This window comes from Puma concolor, chromosome A3, assembly GCF_028749965.1.
Source record: "Puma concolor isolate L17-30 chromosome A3, mPumCon1.1.hap2, whole genome shotgun sequence".
NCBI classification, from domain to species: Eukaryota; Metazoa; Chordata; class Mammalia; order Carnivora; family Felidae; genus Puma; species Puma concolor.
The window spans coordinates 6,321,911-6,333,465 of record NC_141669.1 but is presented as its reverse complement, the minus strand read 5'-3'; the positions used below and the strand labels follow the sequence as shown (position 1 = coordinate 6,333,465).

The window sequence follows — 11,555 nt, the reverse complement described above, 5'->3', positions numbered from 1 at the left end:
CACGCCGCCCTGCAGCCTTGTCCTCGCGGCGCCGCTCAGGCGGCTGCCATGGCAACCGCGCCGTCACTCAGCGCGCGCGCCCAGCTGATCAATGCCTGCGAGGCCCGGCCGTCCCAGGCTCGCCCCGGCCGGGCCGCCCGGCCCGCGCGCACCTGCAGCCGCCGCACGTCTTAAGTTTCGAGCGATTTGGGGGAAGGCGAGGGGGCCGAGGAGAGCAGGAAGGGGCGGGGGCGGGGGCGGGAGTCGGGGGAGAAGAAGAAGGAAAAAAAAAAAAAAAAAAAAAAGCCGGGAGAGGGAGAAGAAAGAAATCTTCCTTTTGCCGAAAGAGGCATAGCGTGGCTTAGAGGTTGCCAAAGCAAGAGGTTTTGCTTTATTTCATTTGTTTTTGCAACCGAGGCGTTCGGGGTGGGGCTGGCGCGAGGGAGGAGCGGATGGGGAGAAGGTGACGGTCTCAGCGGACGGCGAGATTTATTTATTCCTTTGGATCTTCGCGGGGATGACTTTGATGCTGGACTCCTAAAAATACCTTGGAATGACCCCCTCCCCGCCCCCGCCCCCCGCCGCCCCCGCTTTCCTCCTCGGAACCCTTGGAGGCTGCGCTAGGAGCCGTCAGATTTTTCCAGAACAGCACCCCCAACCCTCCGCCCCGGGGTCCGCGGCTCCGAGCCGCGCGCGCCAGCAGACCCGCGTCTGCGCCCTCATTACCACTACAAAGCGGGGCCGACTGAGCCTCTTTCCAAAGCTGCGTTCTCAACTGGGAGCATCTAGAGGCCAGAAACTTCCAAGCCAGCCCGCGGACGCAGACGCCTGCTCGGTCCCGGCTTTATCTCGAGGGAAAGTTCCATTTTGAGAGCCAGATGCCAACATTCCGGGACAGTTTACGGCATCCGGATCCCTCAAGGGGGCTCATCTGCCGTTCAGTGTTAGTAGCAATTATTTATCGTCTGTCCTGGAGAGGAGCTCCTGGGCAAGGATGTCCTCTGCTGGCCCTGAAACGGGCCGCGTTGGGGGCACGACTGTTCCCAACGTGTTATCTGGTTTAGCAGAGTTTGTTGTGGTTTTCGAGGAAACAGCATTTGGATCACATAAGGATTCAAGTTTTTGCTTTACTTGTTTATTTAATACCTTGGCAAGAGGGAGCCCTTACCCTGAAACCAGATCACCGAATTTGGGTTTAAGACAGCCTTACAGGAGGGGGGCCACGGGAGGGGACGAAAAGGAGTAAAGCCACAAAAAGCGAACAAGAGGATGTTTATTTTTCTCTCGTTGGGTATTTTTGAAGACTCGCCTAGCCTCTTCTCCTTCTTGTCGCTCACAGCTAATGAATTGCATTAACAAAGCGCTTCGGCTACCACGATGGCTTTAACAGTCATCCCCGCCCGCCGCGATTCCGGCCCTAATAATTCCTTCTAGGATCCGGCGCGCGGTCCTGTTTGCCCAGAGAGCCCAAGAGCACCAGGAAAAACGCCGTGCTAAATCCAATTGCTTTCCACCGTCTGATCTCCTTGTAGGGAGATCACCTTTCAGCTCCGGTAAAAAAAAAAAAAAAAGAGTTTGGGAAATTTGGCGGAGGGACCTATTTAGCCACCAGCACAGCAAATATTTAGTTACAGATGCTGTGAAGTACCCCGATGTGTGGCTGCGTTTGGCGTTCACAAAGGACTGTCCTGTGGCTTTTTGTTCCGGTCACCAAATTAAAAAAGAAAATTAACTTGAGCAAGAGATAAGGTCTTAGAAAACAATCCCGGGCTGCCCGCGAGCTGGCGGGCGCGGGGCTGGCGTCGCCGAGTCTGCGCCACCCCGAGGCGCGCGTCGCGGGGCCCGGCCCCCGCGGGGATCCCCGGCCGCCGCGCCTCCTCCGCGCGCCCGAGCGCAGCGGCGTCCGTGGGAACCCGCAGCGGCCCTCTCCAGCCAGCGACAAGGGCGGGCTTGTCTGGAATCAAGCAACATCTTAATATTATAATACGGCACCAAAAGCAACACCCGAGCCCCGGCTTGCGGGTCCCTAACAAGAAACACATTGTGCGCTCCCTACCCCCACCCCACCCCCTTGTTGGCCGAAGCCACGTTTGCGCGCCAAGTCCATGACTTCAGTGGGGAGGAACCCGTCCACCCCGGACCACGTGCGCGTCCCCCTCCCGCCGCCTCCCCGCTGCGCCCGGAGGTCCCGGCCCGCCGCCGCTGCCGCCGCCGCCGCCGCCGGGGGCCGGGGCGGGGGCCAGGCGCAGGCCCTTCGCGACCCGGGAGGCCAGTGCTGTCCATCGCCTGAGGCCCTGGTGGCATCCAGAAGGCGCCAGCTTGGGTGATTCTGGTCACTGCCCTCTCGGGTTGCTGGTGGAGAGACTTGTGTTTATAAAATAGCTCGCCCTTCTCTTCCCTACCTACCCAAGTCCTTGTGGCTTTCACTCCCAGATTCTGCTTCCGACACCCCACCCCGCAGGTCCATTTACAGACCTCCTCCTTTTTGGTTGGACTGACCTCTAGCAAAGGGTTTGCAAGCCCCCCAACACTGCCACTGGCTGCGGGGAGGCCACAGGACTTAGGGCTACATCCTCTGGGAGGTGAGTGCTGGGGACCAGAGGGCGGGCGGGGACCTGCAGACTCCGGAGGAGCAACCCCTGGGCCCTCCTCATCAGCTCTTGGGGGTCCACCCATCTTCCCAGCACCACTGACCCAGGCGCCAGGGGCCTCAGCCGTTTCAGGGCTGGAGTTGGCTGTTCTCCGGACCCTGGAAGGAGGGTGAATTAAGTCCTACATTTTACGTAACCATGCCTGCCTTTCTCCGAGGCTGAAGAACACAGAGACATTCCATTTCAGAGAAAAAAGGGCCACACAATGGCCCTCTTTGAGGGGAGGTTAAACATTCACATTGGGGAAAAATAGCTAATCCTTTACTAGCCCAGCTCACCTATTTTGCTCTTTATCTCCAGCCTGTGAGTTAGGAAAGGCAGATGTCCGTTTTACAGAGGAAGAAACCGAGGCACAGGTGAATGACCGACGTGGGCCCACACTCCCAGGACATCACCCTGTGACAAGGCAGAGGTGTGTGACCTTGACCCCAGGTGGGATATTGATTACTTTTTTTACCTTGAATTTTGTCGCAGTCCTGGAAGATCAGGTGCCCACAGCTAGGAATTTGTAAAAAACACTTTGTTCTCAGGCCTTTCTGAGAAATTTACTCTGAGAGACCGAGCTCGACCCTTTATTAACAACTGATGAGGACTTTTCCTTTTTTTTTCTTTTTTTTTAAATATGAAATTTATTGTCAAATTCAACACCCAGTGCTCATGCCAACAGGTGCCCTCCTCAATACCCATCACCCACTTTCCCCTCCCTCCCACCCCCCATCAAGCCTCAGTTCTCAGTTTTTAAGAGTCTCTTATGTTTTGCCTCCCTCCCTCTCTAACCTTTTTTTTTTTTTTCCTTCCCCTCCCCCTTGGTCTTCTGTTAAGTTTCTCAGGATCCACATAAGACTGAAAACATACGGTATCTATCTTTCTCTGTAGGACTTATTTCACTTAGCATAACATTCTCCAGTTCCATCCACGGTGCTACAAAAGGCCAGATTTCATTCTTTCTCATTGCCACGTAGTGTTCCATTGTCATGAGGACTTTTCAAACCTTACTGTATGTAGTGCATTCTGAGAAGCTTCTGGTAAACAACAGCCTCTCAAGTCAACCCCATGGTTAGTGAAGTTTGCCTACTAGGCAAGAGTGAGCCATCTTGGACATCTTGAGGACCACCACATTTGTTTTCAGAAAACTCCAGAGGACAAGAAAGTCTGTTACATTTACCCACGTTTTTACTTGTTTACTTTGTTCTTTCTTCCTTCTTGATGTTCCAATATTCTTTCTCTCATCAGTTCTTTTCTGTTTCAAGAGTGTCCTGTAGACATTTTTTTCAGGGTAAGTCTGTTGATGACAAGTGCTCTTAGATGTCCTGCATCTGAGAGGTCTTGCTTGCCCTTTGGTTCCTGGAGGATATTTTGGTTGTATCTGAACTTCTGGGTGGATAGTTCTTGTTTTTCAGCATTTGCCAAGTGCTACTTCTTTCTGGCTGTTAGGGTTTCTGATGAGAAATCCGCTGTTGTTCAACCTGCTTTTTCTTCTGTAAATAAGGCGGTATTTGTCTCTGTTTCCTTTGTCCTTAGTTTCCAGAAGTGTGCTTATGATGTATCTTGGCTTGGATTTCTTTGTGGTTTTCCAGTGTGGGGTTCTCTCAGTTTCTTGAATCTGTAAGTTTAAATCTTCTGCCAAATTTGGAAACATTTTGGCCATTATTTCTTCAGATATTTTTTTTAGCCCCAGTTTCCTGAGATCCTGATGACATAAATGTTAGGTCTTCTGTTATAGTCCCTCCGGTGTCTGTAAGACTGTACCTTTTTTTTTTTTTTTTTTTTTTTTCTCTACTTTCTCTCTGTTGTTCTGATCGGGTGGTTTCTACTGTTTTATTTTCAAATGTACTGATTCTTTCTTCTGTTCTGTCTATTGCTCATTCAGTGAGTTTTTGCTTTGGCTGTTGTATTTTTCAGCTCTAGGGTGTCCATTTGGTTCTTCTTTATATCTTCTATTTCTTTCTCTCTTTTTTTTTTCAGTTTATTTAGTTTGAGAGAGAGAAGGAGAATGTGCATGTGTGTGAGCAGGGGAAGGGCAGAGAAAGAGGGAGAGAGAGAATCCCAAGCAGGCTGTGCTCAACGTGGAGCCCATTGTGGGGCCCCATCCCATGACAGCAAGATCACCATTTGGGTCACAACAAGAATCAATCAACCGACTGAGCCACCCAGGCGCCCCTACGTCTTGTATTTCTTTGTTGAGATTTTCTTTTTCTCCCCCCCCACCCCCCACTTTTTGGGATCATGTTCATAATTGCTCATTGAAAGACTTTTTGGATGGCTCAGAAAGGCCTTGAGATGACCCTACCCCAACTATTAACTAACTGCACCCATGCTGGAAACCCCGAGTGAGACTGCTCACTGGAGCCCAAGCAGATTATGAGAGAAGAAGTTGTCACCTGAAGCCACTAAATTTTGGAGTGGTTTCATACATTGATAACTAAATCGCTACCAAAAGAGAAATTGGGCCAGTCAGAGTGGGGGCGGGGGCGGGGATCAGAGTTTCTAAATATAATTTTGCATACGCATTATAATTGTAATTGCTTATAACTGGGCATTCCCCCCGCCCTGAAAGTTTTATAACAACAAATTATTTATAGTGCATAAAATATCCCCACACCCAACAAAAGTATCTTAATTTTATTTTATTTTATTAAAAAAAATTTTTTTATATATTTATTTATTTTTGAGAGACAGAGTGAGACAAAGTGAGAGTGGGGGAGGGGCAGAGAGAGAGGGAGACACAGGATCAGAAACAGGCTCCAGGCTTTGAGCCATCAGCACAGAGCCCGACGCGGGGCTTGAACCTACAGACCATGAGATCATGACCTGAGCCGAGGTTGGACACCCAACCAACTGAGCCACCCAGGCGCCCCAAAAGTATCTTAATTTTAAAAGAAATGCATGGTGTCTTTGTTTTTTTAATGTTTGTTTATTTTTGAGAGAGAAAGAGAGAGAGAGACGGAGCACGAACAGGGGAGGGGCAGAGAGAGAGACACACAGAATCCGAGCTGTCAGCACATAGCCTGACGTGGGGCTCGAACCTACAAACTCCCAAGATCATGACCTGAGCCGAAGTCAGACGCCCAACCGACTGAGCCACCTGGTGCCCTGAAATGCAGTGTCCAGTATACAGTCAGGAATGTAGTGTGAGTCTTTTTTTTTAACCGATCAGAATCCCTCCCAACTCCCCCCTCAGGTATAGACTTTATAATCACGTGTGCTAACTATGTATTTTGGTCCCAGACTGAGTAGGATAAGTGGCCTGACTCTAGGGCCCCGGAGAGCGGGGGAGAGCTGAGCAGGCGGGGAGGGTGGCTGGAAGTGAACCACAGCATCCCTACTGAGGGCGTAAGAATCTGGCGGCTCCAGACATTCCAGAAACCGTGTTATAGAAGAGTCTCAGAAGTATCACTCCTCATCACCAAGATTTCAAGATTTTGACATTTTTTTCTTCACACCACATGAAGACACTGAGTGTGGAGGGATCATGCTTCCCAGTTAGGACCAGCCTCTTTGTCCCACTGCCTTGTTGATTTAACCTCCAGGGACCCCTGGGACACTGTTTACCCTTCCAAAGACACCACTGGCACCAAGACTCAGAAGCCTGTACCAAGAAGGGGGCTGGGAGCCCCGCAGGCAGTCGCTGTTGGCGGCTGCCCAAAGGCTTCCTTCCTCCCCTGTGACGCTATCCCAGTGTGGCCATTTTTGATCCTGAGAAAGGAGTCAGGAGTGGGTCGATGCAATTACAATTCATTAAGTCCTGCTTTGAAGTCAGGAGCCCATATTCCCAGGGAGGAGCCACTGTGGAGATGCAGAAGAGTAAAATGCTCGCTCACAATACAATGTTTAGATTCTTCCAGCGGCTGCTGCTGCTGCTGCTGCTGTGTGTGTGTGTGTGTGTGTGTGTGTGTTAGGGGAGCACCCACAGGGAGGCTGAGGGGGAGCTGAGGGCTCTGAGGGCTCCTATCACTCACCCCTCCCTGAGCCTGAGCCCTTGGCCCTGAGGGGGTGGCTGATTTCTTTATGCTCCCTGAGTGTCTGTACAGCTGCCTGCAGTGTGCCCTCAGGTGAGCTCCTGGGAGGCCGGGGCTCCTCCACCAGTGTGCTGGGGTTTAAATCCGACAACAGACTGGACAGGAGCATTTCAGCTCTGAACTGTACCCCTCCAAATGTAAATGTGCTCTGGGAGCCCCAGCATGGGCATACTGAGAAATGCAGTCTGGGGGCGCCTGGGCGGCTCAGTCAGTTATGTGCTGGATTTCAGCTCAGGTCATGACCTCACGGTTTGTGGGTTCGAGCCCCGCGTGGGGCTCTGTGCTGACAGCTCAGAGCCTGGAGCCTGCTTCGGATTCTGTGTCTCCCCGGCTCTCTCTACCCATGCGCACACACTCTCTCTTTCTCTCTCAAAAATAAATAAACGTTAAAAAAAAAAAAACCAAAAAACCAACATGCAGAGTCTCAGGCTGCAGCCCAGACCTACGAATTAGAACCCGCTTTTTCACAGGAGTCTGGGTGGTCCCTGCCCAGCAAAGCCTGAGACTCAGGGAGCCGACGTGGCAGCCAAGGCTGTGGAAAGAGGCAGCCAGCACAAATGCTCATGCGGCCACCTCTAAAACGGCGTCTTTTCTGAGCAGCACCTTGCACCTGGATCACACAGCCGACTTGGCAACGTTGCCCTCTGGCTCTCACACTGACCGCTAGGGCAGGTGGCCTCATTCCCATTTTGCGGACTAAGTGACCGAGTGCAGACGGGAGCCCATAGCCGCGTGGCCCAGGGCTCACCTGGGAGTCAGGGTTGAAGCTCAGGGCGCTTTTCCCATCGCCATCGCCCCAGGGCGGCCCAGGGAGGGCCTGCGGAGGAAGAGCAGGTGAGGGGCCTCGAACGGGGAGCAAGCCTGGGTGTCACAGGTGGAGCCGCCGCTGCTAACAGGGCTGTTGGTGCCAGTTCACCCCCGAGGATGCCGGGGTGGGGGGTGGGGGGCCTGGCTGACAGCGCAGGGCCTGGGAATTGCCGGGTTGGAACTCCCACCGAGGGCCTCGACCGCACGTCCTGGTCTGCGTCCTGGGGTGCTCTTCTCTGTGGGCTAAGTGCTTGTATGGCCCGATCTTGCTGAACCCACGTAGGACCCTCAGAGGTGGGGCCCCCTGGCTTTCCCTGCTTACACACCAGGACACTGCCACATGACCTGTGCGTCCACACAGCCAGGAGATGGGGGTCTAGTATCTCGACCCACACCCGTCTAACTTAAGTGTCTAATCTTTGTGCTGAGTTCCTTCCCGAGGCTTTCTGAAAAGGTGTCAAGTCCATGTAATTATCTCTGGGAGAAATGCTTGCTTTAAAAAAGAAAACATTTACTATGGATGTTTTATGATAGTTTGAAACATGACATTTTGAAATAAAATCTTCTTTTTTTTTTTTTTAAATTTTTAAACGTTTATTTATTTTTGAGAGAGAGAGAGTGTGAGCAGGGGAAGGGCAGAGAGCGAGGGAGACACAGAATCCGAAGGAGGCTCCAGGCTCCGAGCTGTCAGCACAGAGCCCAACGCGGGGCTTGAACCCACGAACCGTGAGATCATGACCTGAGCTGAAGTCAGATGCTCAACCGACTGAGCCACCCAGGCGCCCCTGAAATAAAATATTCCTAACTACCACCCTCACAGTGTCTTCAGGCTCTCTTATGGGATTTTCTGCTCTGGTGTTTGCCCTTGGGGGGGGGGGGTGGGGGAAGAAGGTCATGCTGTCTGTGGGGACTGAAGGAACGATACTGAAGGCAGAAAGTCCCTGAGCTCGCCCCGTGCAGCAGTGTTCTGAGCAGGAAGCCCCTGCCTCTGTGGCCACCGCATGTGGTGGGAAAACACCTGGCCCTCCTGGTCCATTTCCCCGCTTGAAAATGTGACTGAACGCCACCTCCCTCCAAATGATATTTTGGACATTCAACGCATGCCCCACTCAATACCTGAAAGAACGTAAGTGCTCGGTGAGCAAGGTTGCGAGGGAAAGTACGGGGCATTCATTTAAATTGAAATTTCACATAAATGATGGTACTTTTTTAGTATACATCCTTGTATTTCATGAATGATCGCTATGACAGCAGCAACCACACCTCATGACAGAGCTAAGGAATTTGTTAAAAAAAAAAATAGGGATTTGCATTTATTTTTTATGAAGTTTTGACCCGTCAAGCTAACTGACGGAGAAAAAACATTTTTAACTACGCTTGCAAAATGTGGTGTGTGACCATTAGAGGGCTTATTTATTTATTATTATTTTTTAATGTTTACTTATTTATTAGAGAGAGAGAGGGAGAATGAGAGGGGGAGAGGCAGAGAGAGGGAAGGAGAGAGAATTGTAAGCAGGATCCTTGCTGTTAATGTGGAGTCCGACGTGGGCTCTCATGAACCATGAGATCGTGACCTGAGCCAAAATCCAGAGTCAGACGCTTAACCCAGTGAGTCACCCAGGTGACCCAGGTGCCCTAGAGATCTTATTTAGCAGTCCCAACTTCAGGAGTCCCTCATAGACTCACATGGGTCCACAGGCACCCCACCTCTCTGCACATGCTAACTCGTGGTGTCAATTATAAAGTGATTTCCAGGGACGCCTGGGTGGCTCAGTCGGTTAAGCGTCTGACTTTGGCTCAGGTCGTGATCTCAGGGTTCATGGGTTCAAGCCCTGTGTTGGGCTCTGTGCTGACAGCTCGTAGCCTGGACCCTGCTTCGGATTCTGTGTCTGTGTTTGTCTCTCTCTCTCCCCCTCCCCTGCTCATGCTCTGTCTTTCTCTCTCTCTCAAAAATAAATAAATGTTTAAAAAAATTAAAAAAGTAATTCATTTCCAGGGAAATGCACCCCCCGAGGCCCCTCTCCCACGTGAAGAGATTGCTCCTCCAGAAATGCCCCAGGGAACATCCACTGATCTAGGGCTGACTGGAGCACAGCGCCACACCGTTGGAGACCGTATGGAAGAAACCGTGGAAACGTGTCAGTGATTGAGTGAGTTCCGGCAATGCCAGTGGCTACAACAAACGAGCCCTGAGATGTGGAATCGCTTCCACGCGCAGGAAGTTCGTTTCTCACTCCCAGGCCAGGGTGGGTGTTAGCAGCCGGCACTCTGCTCCAAGTGAGGACTCGGGGACACAGGCTCTTTCCATGCACGCGGGTCCACCACGTTGGCCCTGTGCTTCCAGGGTGTCTGGGTTCCTGCCCGAGGACGGGAGGGGGCATGGAGAAGCCCGTGCAGAACCCCTTGGGTGGTTTTTCTGGTTCAGGTCCGGAGCTGGCTCACAACATGTGCACTCACATTCTGTTGGTTAGAGAGGGTTTCTCAGGCTTTCCAGCTGATGAGGATCTGTCCTGAGCTGAACGTTCCCTGGCCTCTGCTCCCTCCTCCAGTTGTGACAACCATTGCTCAGAGGCCTTGGGGGGGGGGGGGTACAAAATCGCCCTGGCTGAGAACCTGGGGGTTGGAACTCAGTTGCACGGCCACGCTGGCCACGCCTAACTCCGGGGAGGCTGGGAGACCTGGTCTGGTTGTGTGACCAGGAAGAAAATAAACTGGTTTGGAGCCTACCAGCCTGCCTCTTTCGCAATGACCTTTAGAGAGCCGGTGCCTTTCCTGCGGTGGGCACACAGGCTGTCGCAGAGCTGTTCCCTTCGGGGGGGGGGGGGGGGCGGGGAGGGCGCGCAGGGGGGTGGCAGATGCAGGAACTGGAGAGACCAGCATTTCAGACTTGGGTCAGATGAAGAGAATCCAAACGCCACCACTGTGTTGGGCATCACTGGGTATTTATGAAGAGGTGGATGTTTGAGAGAAGGTGCAGCAAAGGAGGAAATGTCCACTTCGGAACATCCCCTTAGGATTCACAAACACTTTTACGCACCTGACTGTGTTCCCAGGCTGCCCCAGAGTGGGAACGGATATGGCCAGCAGCCATGTCTCAGGGAGGGGCTTTGATGGCTTTGTCTTACCGGAGGTCCCTTGAGTTCTGCAGAAGGCAGAGCAGACTGGGGGTAGAAAGGGAAACGTGCAAGTCAGGTATTTGGGTGTCTTGTCAGGGAGAAGAACCGTCATTTGGAAGCCCTGTAGAGAGAATTGTTCCGTCGGCGGCATATTGTGTGTTTATTTAATTTATACTTGAAAGAAAGCAAGAGGAAACATGTAGGAAGGTGTTTTCATAATTCCTTTATTAACGTTTACATGAGTTAATGAACACGCAAACAGATCTGATGAAAACATGTCAGTAATAAAACAACCAGGTTGGTTTTAAAGAAGGATGTGAGCCATCAGATCTGACCTCAGGCTGGAAAAGAGGACAGGTTTTCCAGGCCCAGAAACCGCAGCCAGTGTGAATGGTAGCACAGAGGAAAATAGAGCTCAAAGGCATCCGTCTGTCCATCTGCCCGTACAATACATGTTTTCCGAACACCTACTATGCTCCAGATACTCCTTTAGGAACTTAGGAATCATCAGGGAACAAAACCAAGGTGCTGGCCTAGTTCTAACTACATCCTAACGTAAGCAGCCCCAGCTTTAGGGACTCCGTTTTAATGTGAGTAAGAAGCTGAGACTCAGAGAGGATAAATACCGACTCTGAGGTCACAGAGCCACTAAGTGTTGGGATCAGGGAGCAAAGCTGGGGGTGATAGATATGCTTTCTCTGCTTCTTTTGGTCAAATAGTGAGAAAAATTATCCTCAAGTACAGGAGAGTAACAGAGCCCCCAGGCAACATTTCCAAGTCTGCTCAGGAATTGAGTGTCGTGCAGGCAGTGATGGGACCTTGCCATTTTGTTCTTGAAAGCACTGCCAGCCAAAACTTGACTAGAATGATCTAGCAGCTTCTGGAAAACATGGTATTTGTAGATGCTCCCATCCCTAGCTCTTCTATAAGAATCTGGGAGTGGGATGAGGAATAAGGCCAGGCCTTTAAGTTTTTTCACAAGA

At 51.5% G+C, this 11,555-nt stretch overlaps 1 long non-coding RNA gene across 2 annotated transcripts; it reads left to right on the top strand.

Moving 5' to 3' along the window:
* The first annotated feature begins 2,327 nt into the window (after positions 1-2,327).
* LOC147582208 (uncharacterized) lies at positions 2,328-10,019 on the top strand. 2 transcript variants are annotated; one of them, XR_015248845.1, is made up of 3 exons: positions 2,328-2,561; positions 2,931-5,761; positions 9,453-10,019. It is a non-coding gene; the product is annotated as an uncharacterized LOC147582208 (long non-coding RNA). The 2 variants fall into 2 exon arrangements; XR_015248844.1 differs by lacking the exon at positions 9,453-10,019 and having other exon boundaries at positions 2,931-8,029.
* Positions 10,020-11,555: the final 1,536 nt, after the last annotated feature.